At 52.1% G+C, this 17,764-nt stretch overlaps 1 long non-coding RNA gene across 4 annotated transcripts in view; it reads left to right on the forward strand.

Moving 5' to 3' along the window:
- Positions 1-8,178: 8,178 nt before the first annotated feature.
- LOC110354558 (uncharacterized) overlaps positions 8,179-17,764 on the forward strand; it is a 67,252-nt gene continuing 57,666 nt past the window's right edge. Inside the window, exons 1-4 of one of the 4 annotated variants that reach the window (XR_011805162.1) lie at positions 8,179-9,600; positions 12,089-14,477; positions 16,125-16,321; positions 17,279-17,326. This is a non-coding gene — a long non-coding RNA (uncharacterized lncRNA). The remainder of the gene's footprint in view (positions 9,601-12,088; positions 14,478-16,124; positions 16,322-17,278; positions 17,327-17,764) is intronic. The other 3 variants (XR_011805163.1, XR_005261213.2, XR_011805164.1) reach the window with 3 other exon arrangements.

The raw sequence follows: 17,764 nt of genomic DNA on the forward strand, positions 1-17,764 counted from the left end.
TCTCGGTAACAGGAGAGGCAGACAGCCACGGGCTCAGGGTCGTGTAGGTTGTATAAATGTGCGGTTACATCTTCCTGGAATTTGGCCAAACCAAACGTCCCCGTATCAAAGAGCTGCCCGCGCCGAAAGGAGCCTTTCAAAAGGAACAAATATTGGTTATGAATAAGACTTGAGAGCGCTTCCCTGGAATTCCCACGTGCAAATGTGGGGAAAAGGTTAAAAAAAGTCTCACCGTCTGCCACCTCTGCTTGGAGCTGAAGACTTTTCCTGCCTAACAAGAAGCCAAAAAGCTGCTCTGAGGGTCAGGGGAGCCAAATGGGGGAGGCCTGGGGCTGAAATTCTCAGGTCGTGCAGGAGGAGGGGAGCAGGGGGCTCTCCTCCAGGTCCCCCTCACCCCAGGAATGCCCCTCGCAGCCCCCAGCCTGCTTTTTGGGGAGGCTTCTCTCTGTGTCCTGGTGCTGAGAGCATCTCCCTCTATGAGCTTCAGAGAAAAAAAACCTCTGATGAGCAGAGCCCCACAATCCCAGACTGGCTGAGGCTGGGTCCCTCTGGATACGCTGCCTTTTGGAGACCTCCAAGGAGACCCCAGCACCCCTGGGCACTCGCACAGCACAGACATGCTTCTTGGTGTTTAGACAGAGCCTCCTGTGCTCCAGTTTGTGCCCAGTGCCTCCAGTCCTGGTGGGGCACCACAGACAAGAGCCTGGCTCCATCCTCTCCTCACCAACCCTTCGAGAAGTGCTGCAGCACCAAGCCCAGTGCGTCAGAAGTCGATGGAGAGGGAAATCTGGGCAGGAAACCTCCTGGTGCTCCCTGGGGCCTACAGAATTGAAGAAAACAACAAGGAGCACTGAACCACGTGCTGAAGAAGGCCCCAGGAGCACCGAGCACAGGGCGTTGGATGGTATTTGTGATGGCCACGGGGGGACCCCACTCTGGTGGGGGGCAGCCCCTCGCACCACCACCAAACCCCGCGCCGCAGGGCTGCTTCCAGCAGCCACGTGCACGGTGCCGAGCCCCGGCTGCTTCCTAAGCCTCGGGCAGGTGAGTCAGCTCCTTCTTGGCACACCACGACGCCTTTACTCAGAAGAGTGACGCAGCCCCGTGCATCCCCGCAGGGTGCGTTAATCAGCCGCCTTTTACTGAAAAAGGACTTTTTGTTTTCTACACCTCAGACCGAACACCCAAGCCTACGCCATGCCCAGGAGCATCGGCAAAGGTCAGGGCACCCTTAAACCCAAAAGGGCAAGACCAGATCCCTCTGTCCCATGCACCAGCCACACTCTTTGTGGTCCCCGAGCCAGCGGATGCATGTGCAGGAGGAAGATGAGGAGCAGCCACAGGCACGGGCTGGGTTGTAGGGGAGCTCCCCACATCTGCCTCCGCACGCCGGTGGTGCCAGGTGGGGAAAACCACTGACGCCAGCAGAGGAAGACGAAGTCCTGCGGTGCCCTGCAGCAGTGGGTGGCTCCCACTGGCATCCTTCAGGGAATTGCCTCCCTGGGGGCTGAGCATAGAGGAAAAGCCTTTTTTGTCCAGCCTTGGGTCTCGCCGGTAGCTCACCATGCACCAAACGGCGATGGGGAAGCCCCAAATGGAACGGGCATCCACAGGCTCGCTGCCCCAAAGGGCACTGAGGATTTCAGGCAGATGCTGCTCAGCACATCTCAGCTGCAGCCATCCAGGATACACGTTTTTCATTTCTCAGGGGTGTTTTCTCAGAGGTCGGGGAAAATAAAGGCAGCAAAAATGCACAGGGAAGCTCCCCGCAGCATGTGACTGCTGCTTGCATTTTGCTCTCTGAAATGCGAAGGGTTAGAGGCCGGATCCTTCTTTTCTCAGCAGCAGGCTCTTTTCTTAAAGCAGCTTTCAGCTCATTTAAATGAGGGAAATGGGAATGAACATCTCCATCTTGCTGCGGCGTGTGATGCTCCGGGGAGGTGCCCCACGTGGCAGCACCCACCCGTCAGAAGCGATGTCAGCATCTAAAATTTTCCTTAGAAAGATGCTGCTGGGACCCACCCCGGATACCACAGTGAACAATCCCGCAGCGATGTGAGACATGGTGTGAATCACGGGGCTGGATGCCCACTGCCTGGTGCCGCACCAAGTGCCACCTCCTCGCCTCTCAGCACCACCGACCTCAACCCATCTTGGTCCTGGAGCCCACCTCTGCCATCGGAGTCCTTCGGGACCCTCGGGCTACCCGAAATGGCTCTCGCAAGCTGGAGATCTCCTTGATGCAACAAGGAGAGGTTGGTGCAAAAAACACCAAGGACACCTCCAAGGCGCACGTTAGCAGCGTTCAGGAGGTGCTTCCACAGCCCTGTGCATGCTCAAAGGGTTGTGGAGATGCTGCCTGAAAAAAATGATCCACCTGAAGCCATTCCAGTAGCTATCAGCACTAAATCCCAGGGCTTTCCAGAGAAGACTGAGCTGGTCGTGGCCTGCTCCTGTACGGCAGGGGGAGATTCATCATTAAAATATAATCAGGTTCCAACCCTCAGCTGGCTGGCCCTTCAGACCTGTGGATAATCCACTGCGATTCCCAGAGCCAGGGAGCAGAGGAGCTGCCAACGCGAGCCGCTGGAGAAACCAGAGCACGGCCAGCCATGAGGGATCGGGGCAAAACCTGCAGTTAATTTGGTGGGCTCAGGGTCAACAGCTCTCAGCCCCAAGATTTTGGGAGAGGTGGTCGTTTGGGCTGCTCACCCCATGGGACCTGCTGTAGGGCCGTGCCCAGACCCTGCAGGTGGTGTGCGGAGCGGAGACGAAGGCATCGCGCTTCTCTGTGTGTATTCGTGCTCCAGCAGCCTCCCGTTTCTGCACACTGCCAGCACTGCAAGAGGAGAAACACCAGCCTCGGAGCTAGAGCTGTTGACAGCTTTCAACTAAATAATCACAGAACAGTTTTCTTCTCTGGGGTGAGACATTTGCCTGAGGTCTCGTGGTGGGTGGAAGGAGAGAAGGAAATGAAAGCTCTCTTCCCACTCTGCCTGACCAGAGGACTGCCTTTCAGAGCTGCCTTTTCAGCTAATACCACCACCAATTTTCCCTTTTCCAGGAATGACACCACAGCAACCCCAAGGCAAAAAAAAAAAAAAAAAAAAAAAAAAAAGTGAAACAGCTTTTGTCTTAGAGCTGGCGTCTTCGTTATCAAGGTGATATCAAGGAGAACAATTGCTTTCCACACTTGCTTTTCCTCTCTGTAATCAGCTCTGTTTGCTTTTGCTGCAGTGCCCCAAGCCAGCGACTGATAGGAACTGGCAATTCGAGTGAATTGCACCCATATTTGCTCAACGGAAAAAAAGCCCTACTGCAGCTTGGGATAGGGAGAGGATTCCGGGCACAGCCTGCGACGTTAATTGCAGCTGCTATTGATAATAGCGCAGGTGAGCAAGAATGAAAGAGGTGACGGCATAGGAAGGGGAAAGGTAGAGCCAAAGCGTGCGGAGGGCCTCCGGATGGGCGCAGCAGCGGAGCCAGAGAAGAATAGGCTGATTATTGTGGGCTTACTGGGATAAAGTGGGCAAGGACGGTGAGACAGTGGGAAGCATTCAGTGCTGGAAGGCTGCGGGGGCCGTGCTGAGGGCAGGATGTTACCTCCCTGCAGCTGTGCACCAAGGGGCACGTGCGTTTTCTGTCTGCTTTTGGTGGATTTCACCCACTGAAATCTGCAGCAGCCACCGGGCGCTCCCTCGGCAGCTGGTCCCACATCTCCCCAGCAGGATGGATGCTCTGGGGATCCGTCCTCCACGTGGAGCCTTGTGCTGGTCACCCTCAAAGGGCTCGGGGGCTACCTGGAGGTGACATTTCCCACCCGGATCCCCTGAAACCTGGGCACACAGCGGTGCCGTGCCGGGACCTCAGGAGGTGTTTGCTCTGCCTCTGTCTGCAGCCCGGGTGGGCTCCGGTGTGGCTCAAATTCCTGGGGACCCAGAGACAATGAGACCATGGTCTGCCCGCCTGGAAGCACGGCAATGGGCTGACTCACAGCTGCTGACACTTGTCACGCTGAAAGCATTTTGAGATTTATGGCAGGCTACTCACATCCGCAGAGCGGGGCCAAATGCTCTGCGTGCCTTCTCCGTGCCTCCATCGTGCCCCTTCCCTGCCCGCTCCGGAGGCTGCACGGCCCCGGTGCCCGCGGACCAGCATCGCTCCTGCCCGTGACACTTCTCAGGGACAGGCATCTCCCTGCCCTGGCTGAAGCCCTCAGCATGAGGACAGTCCCCTTTGTCCCACAGGGCACAACACTTCTTTCTTTTCACGCTTTACCCTTGGCACAGTGATGCCAAAGGCTCTCACGCTCCATAAGAGCACAGCCCTCGTGTCCTGAGCCCACCGCAGCAGGGCAGGCAAACACCAGGCACACCATTTGGGGCAAAACCTCTTGTTTTTGACGTGGGGAAGCCCATCGCTGCTTCTCTCTCAATTACTTGCATCTGTTATCGTCCGAGCCTGCAGGAAAAGGAGGAAGAGGCCCCCACGGTTCCTTCCTGCACAGACACGGCCCCGACACACGCAGGGCACGTTTGGTGGCAGAGCCCAGCTCCTCTGCACGCCCGAGCTGTGCTCCGAGCAGCAGCTCCAGCCTCTGGGGCTGCCACGACAACACCTGCCCTAAATTCACCCCAAGGCGAGAGGAGAGGAAGCTGCTAATGGACTCTAATGGAGCTGCAGCATCCTCCTGGGAGGGAGATAAGCTGCCTCGAGGAGAGGAAAAGCAGCTCACAGCTCACTAGCACTTCCTCGGTTGTTCTCGCTGTCGCTCTCAGGCATCCCCTGGGGTCACAGCTTGAAGGAAAGGCAGATTTGCAATTCCACGCGTGACCGCCAAAGGAGGGAGGATGGGAAATTTGGGGGTCGGTGCCACCAGCCCGGAGAACTGCCCGTATCTCGCCCTGTGCCCTGGCAGCAGGGAACGGGCCTGACCCACACGCCAGGCACGACGTGCTGGCCTCTGCACTTCGCATTTTGCCATCGGGAATTTCAGCGCTTTTCTCATGGCGCTGACAAAAAAAAAAATGTGTCACGGGTAAACAAAACAAGCCAAAAGGATGCTCAGCATTTACAAGGACAAGAGCGACTGCCTCTGGTTTTGTTCCCTTGCATGTTTGTGAATTAGCACTTGCTTGCCCCTGCTTTCTTCTCTCTCCTGCCTGTAGCTGCGGATTACCCGCGATGTTACAGCTCACAGCACAAGAATCAGCTCCTAGCCCTCAGCCAAGAAACAAATGGCTCAAGCTACGGTGCCCTTCTAGCGCCCTGAATGCGGGTCATGGTCTATTTATTCACTTTAACAGCAGAAATGCTGCATTACTACTTCCTTCCCTGTTAATTTAAGGGCCACGGTGGTGTGCCAGCACGACAGGCACGAGAATGAGCTCATGCCATGGGAAGCGATGTGCATGCCCAGCTCCAGGCCCTGCACACACACCCGAGCATCACCGACTCGCTCCTGTCCCGTAACGCACACTTGCAGCTTGGCCCTCGTTTTTAAGGGGCTGTGAGAGCCTTGGGTGGAAGGCACCGGAGCAATGCAAAGCGTGGCTCCCCCACCTTGTTCCCCAGCTGGGCTTTTTCGCTGTTTCTGTGCTGTTTGCCGAAATGGAAATCATGCCTCAGTGGCCACTGACAGGACGCAGAGCCAGGATTTATACGGTGCAAGCCTGCATTTAAGAGAAGACACCGACCGCTGCCAAGAGTGACTCGTTCCTGGATTTCTTGTGCATTATCTGACTGCCTGCACCGAGATGGGGGGAGGCAACAGCACCAGCTCGCGAAGCGCCCAGGCATCAGACTGAGCTTTTTGGACCCTTTAAAATAGAAAAAAAAAAAAAAAAAAAAAAAAAAAAAGATTACCAAGCTGTTCCACTTCACCCAGAACACGAGAAGCAGCTCGGAGAAGGATTTAGAAGTGTTGTGGGAAAGAGAAAGGGGGGAAGACGCAGAACCAGCTGGGGCTCGGTCCCTTTAGCACCCCACCGGCCCCCGGGGGCTCAGCACCGGGGAACGATCGCGGCCGCCCGGTGCTCGCCGCGGGCCGGGGCCGCCCCCCGGTGGCTGCAGGAGGAAGGGAGCGGGGCCGGGGGCGGCTGGTCCCCGCCCCGGGGGGGCTGTCACAGCTCTTACCCGGCCGGGATTTCCCCCTGGCGGCCGGTTCGTGGCTAATGAACCACCCCAATTAAGCGCAGGTGTAGGTAGAGCCTCCCGGACACCCCCTGCATGCAGCTCGGGAGAGCACCCGACAGCGGTTTGCATTGCAGAAAGGGAACAGCCCGTTAAAAATTATATTTTTTTCTCCTATTTAAAGCTTTTTCTCTCATTTTATTCATGCTGCATGGCCGGGGGTGCACATGCAATAAGGCTCTCCCCATTTATCAGAGCTCTGTATTTGTGCTCTGATAGCATCGTAGGTGCGACCACAGCACAAAAAAATTCAGAGACAACCCCGGCAGCTGCTGCCCCTCAGCACCCAGGAAGCACGGCTGTAACACCGAGTCGCAGCGCTTTACTTTGTGCTTTTCTCACCAGGAGGCTCTGAGATGACAGAGACCTGGATAAGCCTTGCCTGGCAGCCCTGCCTACAACGGGCTGGATCCCTGAGACCCGGCAGTTACATTACTACAGGTCCAGCAGTGACCCCGTTATGTTACTACAGGTCCAGCAGTGACCCCGTTATGTTACTACAGGTCCAACAGTGACCCCGTTATGTTACTACAGGTCCAACAGCGACCCCGTTATGTTACTACAGGTCCAGCAGTGACCCCGTTATGTTATTACAGGTCCAGCAGTGAACAATCACAGCCCCTTATGTTACTACAGGTCCAGCAGTAACTGGGTCAGTTACTACTGACCCAGCACAGTTACATTACTACAGGTCCAGGAGCAATACACTACAGATAATGTTACTACAGGTTAAGGAGTGACTTACTAAAGCCAGTTATATTACTACAGGGTCAGCAGTAACCCAGCACAGACCATTACGTTATTACAAGTCCAGCAGTGACTCACTAAGGACAGTTTTATTACTACAGAACAAGTACTGACCCACCAGTTTTATTACTACAGGTTAACCAGTGACTCACCTCAGACAGTTTTATTACTACAGGTTGAGCAGTGACTCAGTGCAGCTATACTACTACAGACATTTTATAGATTATTACAACTGCATTACTACAGGCACAGCAGTGACCCAACCCAGCACATCGGGGGGGTCTCAGGGCTCAGCTCTCCTCACACCAGCCCCCAGCAGGTGCCTGCAGCGCTGCCCCTTCCCCTTCCAGCTCCTTCTGACCGCTCCTCATGGCTCCTGTCACCTACAACGTCGCCATTACAGGGCCTTCGCCGCCCAAGCCCCAAGTACAGCCCCATGAAGTGCTTGTGAACACCTCAGCACAGCCCTACAGGCTGCTTGTGACCAACAAGAGCCTATCTTAGAGACATTTTTTATTTTTTATTTATTTTTTGCCGTGGTTCCCTGAAAAGGAGCCCAGATAGGCCTCAGAGCACCAGACCCACCCCCACCAGCTCCACCCTGAGCAGTGCCAGTGGGCCCGCCCGGCCCGGCCCTTTAAAGCCTCGGGAAACTCCAAGCTGCGAGGGGGAGGGGGGGAAACGCGCGGTCCCTCGCAGCTCCCCGAGCTCAGGCGGACGGCGCAGGGCTTCGTAACCCCCCCCCCGGTGCGGAGGGAGTGGTGACGCCCGGTCACGTGCTCGGGGAGCGCGGTGCTGGCGGCGCTTCCCGCCAGGGGGCGCCACGCGGCGGTGGCGGGAAGGGGCGAGGCGCGCGCACGCGGGACGCGCGCGATTGCGGGCGTGCGTGCACGGGCGTGCACGTGTGGTTGCACGGGGGTGCACGTGGCGTTGCACGAGCGTGCACCGTGCTGCGCGTGCTTCTTTTGCACGCCTGCACGTGCAATCACACCTGTGCGCGTGCACGTGCTGTTGCACGAGCGGGGGGGGGCTGGGCTCAGGAGGGGTCTGGGGGGCTTTGGGGGGCTGAGGAGGCGCTAGGGTCTTTATGGGGTCCATGGGGTCTTGCAGGGCCATGGGGTCTTAGGGGGCTGTGGGGGTCGTGGGGGCTCAAGGGCTGGGGGCTGGGGGCTGCAGCACCTCCGGGGCCCAGCTGAGGGGCTCAGGGGTCTTCAGAGCTTTGGGGCTGGGCCTGTGGCTGCTGTGGGGCCAGGTTGGGGAGTCCCGGGGTGTCTTTGGGGCTGGGGGCTTCTGGGGCCATGGGGGCTCCCGAGGTGGCGTGTCTTTGGGGCTGGGGGGCGCTGGGATCAGTTCTGGCAGTGCCGTTTTGTCCCCATGTGGTTTGGCTGCAAGGTCTTTGTGGGATGCTGTCGCACAGGCGGTGGTGACCGTCCCCACTCTTCCCCTAAATCACAGAACCACAGAATGGTTTGGGTTGGAAGGGACCAAAAATCATCGAACTCCAACCCTGCCATGGCAGGGACACCACCCCCAGGTCAGGTTGGCCAAGGCCCATCCAGCCTGGCCTTGAGCCCTTCCAGGGATGGGGCAGCCACAGCCTGTCCCGGTGCCTCACGCCCCCACAGTGCAGAATTCCTCCTAATACCTGGTCTAATTCGGTCCTCTTTTAATTTAAGACCGCATTTAATGGGATCTCGACCTGCCTGCTGGGATCTGGAGCTGGGGGTTTGCAGGCCCATCCCAGGAAAGCAATGAGAAACCTTGCAGCCGTGGGGCTCAGCAGCCTCCTCACCGCCTGGAGGGTGTTTATTTTTGTCGTTAAAAGGCCAGCATGTGTTTCTCTTCTGTCCTGCTACTTCCACAGCTGCCTGCTGGGGATTTTAAATTATTTTTATTATTTTATATTTCATTTACATCTGGAGGCCCTTTCATGCTAGGCACGGTATGAGCAGAGTCTTCCCTACTGAGCTTACAATCTAGGCAGACGGTGGATGAGAGAAATTAAGTGTTAATGGCTCCGTTTTATGGCATGGGATTGAGACCTGCTGTTCCGCAGTGTTTGGTCTAGGATCACGCAGGGAACGAGTAGGCAAGCTGGGAAGGGAACCAGATCTCACAGAAACAGATCTCAAAAGGGCCAGGCTCTGCGCCGAGGCATTTTGTCATCCCTCAGGCTGCTGCTTCTTCAGGGCCCGTGGTGAAGATGTGATCGGGTCTCATTGAAATCGGGAGGAATCGGTTCACAAAGCCACGGCACGCCGAGTGCTCTGCTCAGCAAAGTGAACCACCAGGGCAGAGACAGAGCATAGAGCAAGTGTGAGAAAGTTAAAGCTGGAATTGAGAGGTTTCTGTATGGCTTTGGTGCGTTGTCCACCTGCTTGCAGGTGCTGGGTAGTTTTCTGTGCAGTCAACCATGGGCATGCTTAGAAGAGCACCGAAGTGCCTAGAAAGCTGAAATGGCAGGATGGGGAGGCTTAACAGAAGCCCTGGTACTACAGATTGGCCTTGCACTGTTGTCCAGAGCCTGTCAAACCTGGAACCGATGCCCTTGCACATTTACTTTGCAGGGAAAGCTGGGGGATGTGCCATGTCCAGGAGCACCGCAGCAGTGGAGAGAGCTTCAGCCAGGAGAAGAGACCCCAGAAAATGGCACTGCGGCAGGTAAGAGGGGAAGCAACCTTCTCAAGTCCTCTGGCATTTGTTCACGGGCTGAGGAACTTCGCTAAAAGCTGTGGGAGGAGGTTGGAGCCTCTGCAGCTGGACCAGCAGCACAGCAAACAGTCACACTGCTCCCTGCTGCCAAGCCACTCAAGCCCTGTTGTCTCAGCAGCTTACCCTGCAGTGCCTAGCCCTGCACCTAGATGTCTGCCATCAGTGATAAAATCCACATTTTCTGAGCAGTGGGAAGAGACTCATGCTCAAAATGTGACCTTGGCTATTCTGCTGGCAGTTCTGGTGTAATTAAAGGACAGTTCTTGCTCAATTACTCCAAGCTAATCTTTCCTGCTGTAACAGTGTCATGCACAAACACGCTATTAATTCCATTTATCATTGCATTGCTAATTTTATTTTTCGGTCTGCTTGGGCATCTTTTAGAAAACAGCAGGAATTCCTTGCCTCTTGCACGTCTCCTAGATTTTAATGGTATTTGGATAACGTCTAGCGTTGAGCCTTAAAGGGGATGTCTGATGCTTTATCTCTTGCACCCATTCTGGTTTGCGTGGGGAGGAGGTTGGCAGCATCTCGGAGAACAAAATACTGAAGTGTTTTTGTATGGGGGTGTGGAGAAACTTTCCTTGATAACAGATTTTATGTCACTGTATGTTTATTTCTTTAAGGTTTTTGTGGGTGGAGTGTGGACTGTGGGCTGTATCCCCTTCAGGTAAAAGCCAGCTGCATAGGTGGAGCAATCTTAGTTGTTTTTGTTCATTTAACTTCTACAGAAAGCCGCAAAGAAAGGACTGATTTTCTATGCAGACAAGGGAAAGAGGCACTACCAAGGCCAACCCACATGGAGCCAGGAAGGTTTCAGTTTGCAATTAGCATGTTTGAAGGTGAAATGGAGGTAGTGAGCCACGTTTCAGAGCCCTGCGATGCACCCTTATGATTATTTTGGGTGTTGGAGTCCCTCCACAGCGGTGGATGGCATGGATGAGAAGGATGGAGTATCGCAGGGCCTCTTCTGGTTTTGAGCACAGGAAATGTATCGTGATGGAGGGGTTTTTAAACGTGTTGAAAGTAGCAATTGTCCCCATATCAGACCACATTAAAAAATAGTGTACAAAGGTAAATTGTGTCCCATGCATATTGCAAGTGTAGGCTTCATGGAAGCAGTGTTTAAGGGGTTTGGCCACCAGTGTCTGAATTAAGAATATTCCCCACTATGTAAGAAACAGCCTAATTCTGTAAGCTTTCACATGCATTTTTGCTGAAAAACATTGAAAATTACCTGTACCATAAACCCAACAATCTGTTAAGATGGTGGAATTTTAGGGAAGCTGGAAACTCACTAGCAGTTAACACCCGTACCACCTAATGTAGAAATTTCTCTTCTAACTTCTACTGCTGTGGCTTTTTTAATGTTGTAAAATTTATGCCCCGGTGAGTTTGTTCTCAGCTGCTGCATAAAAACACCTGATGACTCAAAGAGCTAGTTGAAATCTTGGCTTAAATGACAACTTGTACTCCTTGGGTCATCTAGAAGAGCTCAGAAGCTGAAGCTGAATTTGGTGGTGGATGTGGGAGCAGTGCAGGGCTCAAAGGGTTTGGCTGATTGTGGGAGTTTGTAGAAGTTGCTGTTTTGTTCAAGGCAACTGGTTTTCAAAGGGCTGCTGCCAAAGTGCAGGTTTTGGAGCCATATGTGATAACAGAGAAGAAGTTGAGCTCTCCATGGGTTAGGTGAGGGAGCACAGAATTTAAAGAGGATTATTGAAATTGTGTAGAAAAGACCTGTGCAGTCTGATTGAGAGTTGATCAGGGCCATTTTAAAAGCACTTCCAGTGTATTTAATTTAAACCAAGCTAAAATTTTTAGCCTGGCAACCCACAGAGGACTCCGATTTGATTTCCCTAGTACTTTTTGAAGCCCCACCTTTGTTTTAGAGGATAATTTTTCCCGAGATTTTTACTCCAGGACTCCCTGGCTGCCTTGGGAGCAGCGTGGTGCTGGCTGTGATGGAGCAGTTGTTTCTCAGCCTTTCCCACGCGGTGGCAGCATCTCTCAAAGAGTCAGCTCTTTCTGGTTGTCTTTGCTTGCTCACACAGAGATCAGAGGTTTGGCTGGAAGGCTTCTTCCAAGAACAGTATGCTTTTTTATTTTTGGGTTACTGGAAGCAAGAGGGGAGAGGAGCAACTTGGAGGGACGGTTGTGGGGGAGATAATGTCCATGCAGCCTTTTCTTTTTTTTTTTTTTTTTTTAAATATAAATCACAGTTTACTGACAGGGAGCTGAGACGGATACAAGTACTGTATGGTGACCAGAACCAGAAGCAGACTGGGACCTGTGGACTTGCTCCATGTGTGATGTGGGTCACTTGGAGCCCAGCTGTGCTGTCATGGCTTTCCAGAGGTTATCTTCTAGTGCCTGGGGAAGTTGTCAGAGTGCCTTCTATTACCTGACTTTGCATATAATCTGTATTTTTTCTCTTCAGATAGCTTCCCCTTGAGGGAAGGAGGAGGAATTGTTTTCATCTTGGTTGCCGGTCACTGAGGCTTCAGTTTGCAGTGTGTTTCAGGGCACGTGCCGTGCCTGACAAACTTCATGTGCAGGGGGAAAAGCCTTGTAAGGAAAGACTCCTTTTGTGTTACTGATTATAAAGGGAATTAATTTCCAAGCTGAAGATCACTGTTACTGCTTGGCAAGGAGATTGCTCCCTTCTTTCCAGAGTGCTGTATTGGATCTGTAAGGCATGGCCAGTCGTTCCAGCCATCAGGTGTCCTGGACATGTCCAAGCTCTCTTTTTCCACTTCTCCCTGCACTTTTCCACCCAAAAACATTTTGCATGGCAGGTGGGAACGTGTGGTATGCCTCACATGCAACACATCCGAGACACACCACGGTCTGACTGTGCCTAGCAGGCTGCTTAAACTGCGATCCCATGGGACAGAGACACAACCTCCCCGGGGAGAAGTTACTGCTGTGGTGCCAGCCCGAGGGCTGTGGCTCAGGGCCGTGTCTGCTTGGGAAGTGTTGGCTCAGACCACGTCGCATTCCATCGCCTGCTTCCCACAGTGGCTCAGGAGCAGGTTTCTGAGGCAGGCAGGTACCAGAAGCCCTAAACCCCCAGAGTGGGGCAGCTTTTCTGCAGCCCTGATGCCTCGCTGGTGCGTCATCTCATCACCCTTGTGTAGGAGCAGAGGTGGCTCTGCTGCTGGAGGTGTCGTGCGTGGCAGCAGAGCTGCGTGCAGGCCTGCAGGATGACAGGCCGTGCCCCACCAGCAGCAGGCGGGTGCACATCCACGGCTGCAGCCCTCGTTGTGCCCCAAACAGGATGCCTAGCTGGGGAGGCAGGCTCTGACAGCACTTCAGGTCTTGTTTCTGATGGCTCCGAGACCTCCTCTGATGTTTCTTGTCTGCAGCGTGCTTTCAGACAGCCTCCAGGTCTCCGACAGCAGGCCTCATGGCTCTGTTAGCTGGTCCAGGCACTGAGGGCTTGCTTGCTGGTAGATGGGTGCGTTGGGTTTGCTGGCAGCGAAGACATTTTGATGACTCTTGTGAAGATCTGGTTATTTGCCACCTTGCACCTGGTGTGAGCTGTGTCTGCTGGAGTTCAGCTCCGTGCCTCTTGCGGAAGCTCACCTCCATGTGCGGTCGGGTTGTCAAGTTTGAGCACAAGCATTAGAGCTACCTGTGACCCTCTGGCAATGCAGAAGAGAATCGACTGAGAAGGTGTTAACCTCTTCAAAGGAGCCTTGTGCAACTCCCCGTTGAAGAGCAGGGCTGAGAGCAGAGTGGCAAGAGCTGCTGGCTGTGTTAGTCATCCAGAAAGAGACTTGTTTTTCCCTCTCCCCCTCCCCGCCCTGGCACGGGGGTAGAGATTCTTTCTCACTGCTTGGTGTGGCCAAAAGTTAGAAGAAGAAACGTGTTATCATCAAGGGAATCAGTCAACTCTCCCCTAAAAACATAAGCTTTTATTTGTGCAGCTCTGGCAGCGAGATTTAGCGGGGTGTTGAATTTTGCTGCCATAGCCCCCGGAATCTGAAACCAGTTCTGCTGGGAGCCATGCAAACCTGAACACGTGTGTGTGTTCACACCTCCTTCCACATTAACGTTCGCATGTAGATGGCTGATTCCCTGATAGTAAGATGCAAAACGGTGTGGGTACTGCAGAAGTCTCGGGTTGTGCTGACTACCTGTTGACATGAAGGAACTGGAGCGCAGGAGGCCTCTGCAGCCACCAGTCACCATTTTCAGTGGGGTATGGGCACGTTGACTTTCCTTGTAATTAAAGTTGGTAAACCAGAATGCCGAACTTTAATTTCTAGACCGCACGAGGCCTGCAGGATCAAAATCTGAGGAAGTAACCAGTGATAACCTTGGTCAGACAGAGATTTTTCTAGGTCCAACTCAGCACCTTCATTTTCAGATGGTTGGGTAGGAAATAGGTTGCCTTTGCTGGGTGTGTGAAACATGTAAAAGCACTTGCGTTTCTTGGAAATGAAGGCTTGAAGGGGTCTTTGGAAAAGGTGCTTTAACTCGTGAGTCACTTGTGAAGATTTTGTTTTTTATTACGTGGCAGGTTAAGAGCCTTTTTTAAAAGCCTTTCTCTGTTTCTGGAAGCACTTGGCCACTTGAAGTTGTCGGTTAGAGTGGTACAAATTAGGATGTTGTCCCAGAGGAGCACAGCTCTTGAGGCTTACACTGCCGCGTGACCTCCAGGACAGGCACAGACTGCTGAGGTCAGTGAATTTGTCATGGTCCTGCCACTACCCGGGGCTTCTGCAGCAGTTTTAGGATTCTTCAAGCCTTAACAGACACACGAAATCCATCTGCTCTGGCTGCAAAGCCAATGAAACTGTCAGCACCTAGGGAAAAACACAGTAAGTAGCTTCTCTTTCCTGTGCTTTTTCAGAAGTACGCTTGGTTGCACGTATATATCCACTGGGATTTTGCCTCTCCTCCTCTCATGTTGCATAGCATGAAAAATGCATGCCAGCTCCCAAGGTAATGCAAAGACTTTTCGCGAAGGTTTCTGTTGCTTTCGGTGCATTTTAGGCCACGTTAAAGAAGAAAGAACGAGAATACGTGGGAGAAGCTCTGGTTTCGTTAAAGGATGATGTGCGCAGGCTTTGAATCCTGGAATGCTTCTTGGACTATTTATGGCACTGGAGATGATTTGGGCTTTTCTTTGCTTGGAGGATGATTTTAGGCATTAGAATTGGTCATCAGTCACAGAAATTTCCCAGTCAAGCATTTAATCTCTCAGAAATTAGGGTTTTGTGCAACAGGGCTTGTCAGTAAAGAAAGTAAATATCTGCTCGCTATCTTATTTTAGACAATTGAATTAAAAAAACAAAGCAGCAGAAGGGAAGTTAGAGTTTCAGTTCCTGCAAGCTGAAGATTTGCATGGGTTCAGCAATGACAAATACATGAGATCATGCCTACATGAACCAAAAGCCTCTGTACTTGCCAAGACCTGAATAAGGTTTTTGTAACGAGCTGTGGCAATGACAGGTGCTGTTCGCTACCAAGATTTCACTCCTTGCTCAGGTAATGGTCTCAGCTCTGTGAAGGACTGGGGTCTTACGGGAAGGTGAAAGTGAAAACTAACTTCCCGTGCAGTTTGAAAATAGGCTAGCCCGCTACTCACAACCCTGCATGTGCGCACTTGAAAACTTGCAGTTTCTGCAAAACCTGAACGTGTTGGGACTGCTTTTCTGTTTCAAGAAGGGAGTGGGAAGGCTTCTATCTGTGGCACTTGTAATAGAGCTAAGTTCTCCTATTGCTGCTTCGGCAAAGTGACGTTACCATCTCTGCTTCAGTGCTTGGGGAAGAGGTACAGGACTGACTCACGTCACTGAGCAGCAGAGCCAGGGAGAGGACCTACATTTCCTAGCTCTTGTCCAAAGTTTTGACCATTGGATCAGACCCAAAAGTCCTCTCCCTTTGCTGTACCACTCCTGGAAACACACGAAAAATGGAAGCTACCTTGGTTGTATTTCCTTGGAGTAGAATTGCTCAGTGCCAGGCTGGAGGTTCGGGCACTCAAGCAGGAAAAGACAGAGAGCAAATACTGCTAGGTAATCTTTATTTCTCTAGTCAGCCACCTCCTTCTTTTCATCTTCTTACTCCTTTCTCATTCTTGTCATTTGGTATGGTGCATTCGGCTACTAACACAAAGAATAAGCTGACAGTTTCAGGGAGTGTGTAAGAAAAAAATTGACAAAACCCTGTTAAGTTCCCATCCCATTGTGTGCCTTTTGTATTTATGGTCTTTATGGTCTTTCACATCCAGTGCTAGAGAGTTCATTGTGTAAAAGGAGAATTCTCTTCTCTAGCCCTTCAAAGCATACTCTCACCACCCCAGAAGCTGTAAGGTGGGCTGGCAGTGGGTTGTGCTGCTGTCATTAAATGCCACATGATGCAGTTTATCTAGTCATTTTTCCCTCTATGTCAGCTGCACAGCAGTAGGCTCTGAGGTGGTCCTGCCTTGATTTAATCCATAAAAAAGGTCATTGCTTTTTCAGTCTCCTCAGGATTTACCCACTTGGAGGTCACGGAGCTGCTTGTGATGGCATGAACAAGGGGCAGCTGAGACCTCAGCTGATTTCAGTTTCCCCAGAACCATCCTGTGATGGCTCAGCTTGAAAGGAGAAATACCCTGGTGTTGAATGGGAACCCATCAGTAGCAGCCTTGGGGAAGAAGGGGTCGATGCCTCGGTGGGTAAGGAGACAGCTGGGGGGAAAAATCGTTGGCCATGAAAAAAGTTCTCCCCTGAGAACTGACACCTCCACCCCGAGAACAGGAGCTTGATTTATTTTTCCATATAAAAGAAGATGTGGGGAGAGGAAACTGTAGCCCACCCTCAGCTACCCTGATTGTTGCGGGGTGACGCCACCCTTCCTCATCACCCACGTACATTATTTTTAGGGTTTGTTTGCCTCAGCTCATTCTTTCTTAGGGTTACGAGTACTTCCCTCCCGCAGCTACCCAGGTGGCACATCAGCAACCACAGCTATGCCTGGAGAATGTTCCCCTTCACCATCGTGTTCGTCAGTTCATTCTCCAGCAAGTGGAAAAAAAAAAAAGTGACAATGAACTGGCAAGAAAGGAGAAGCAATGAGCAGTGATGTTTTACGTAGAGCAGGAAGGTGTCAGAAGAACCACCAGGAGTCCACACGACTCTGTGGGACTTTTTGAGCTAGGTTATTACAGCCCATGTCCCCCTTCTGTAACGAGGACCAGGCTTTTTTAATTGAATTTGTAAAGATTTCAGACTGAGGTTGGTCCATTCCCCCCAATGAAGAGTTTATTCTTCTGTCTTGCTGGTGAAAGTTACTAAAATGGGTTAAATCCATTCTGGAAATGTACTTTTTCTGTGTAGAACAGATTCTGCCTGGTTTGGCTGGGATGTTTATGGTTTAAAGTGTGATGTTGGGTGCTTGCCTGGTGGGCTGGATTTTACTACTTTAAATCAGGGTTGTAAGCTCTAATCTGCTTTCTTAAAATTCAGGAACTTTCCTGTTTAAAGGTCTGATTTACAGTCACTTTTGAGAAGCGTAGGGAGTTGTTAGGGAGTTGCTGTAAGTGCAGCAGCCTTCTCACAACTCCAGTCCTGTTTCATGGTTTGTGTGGTCTGGTTCAGAGCTCCTGCTTCAGCAGGCTGTGTCTCTCGTGCAGATAATTTCCCTGGATTCCAGAGCAGTGGAGCCTTCTGACCTAGTTGTGGTGAGTGAGACCTGATGTTTATTTAAGGAGCCTTGGGTTTAGACCTATTATCTAGAGTGGTATTGCGGTGCAGTGGTCTTGAGATGCTTCTTATCACTACTTGAACCTCTGGACCAGATGCTGAAACTAGCCGAACACTTTCTCTCTAGGGAGAAATGTGCATTGTATAGTGAGAGCAGAAATGATCCTTACTTTTAGCACTCAAACGTTAAGCTAGACATTTGTCACATCTTCTGGTTTTCTCTGAGGTTCGTTTTCTGTTCTCTTTAATTCCATGGTTACAGTTATAAGACAGTTTTGTAAAGGGTAGTGACCACCCCTGTGTACCTTGGGGGCTATATTAGCAGGGGAGGTCAGGAAGAAATGGTCTGTGTGTGTTCATCATGCAGCATCGGTCAGTTTGAGATGTGGAGTTGGGTTAGATGGGCAGCTCATCTC

The sequence above is a fragment of the Anas platyrhynchos genome, chromosome 28 (assembly GCF_047663525.1).
Source record: "Anas platyrhynchos isolate ZD024472 breed Pekin duck chromosome 28, IASCAAS_PekinDuck_T2T, whole genome shotgun sequence".
NCBI classification, from domain to species: domain Eukaryota; kingdom Metazoa; phylum Chordata; class Aves; order Anseriformes; family Anatidae; genus Anas; species Anas platyrhynchos.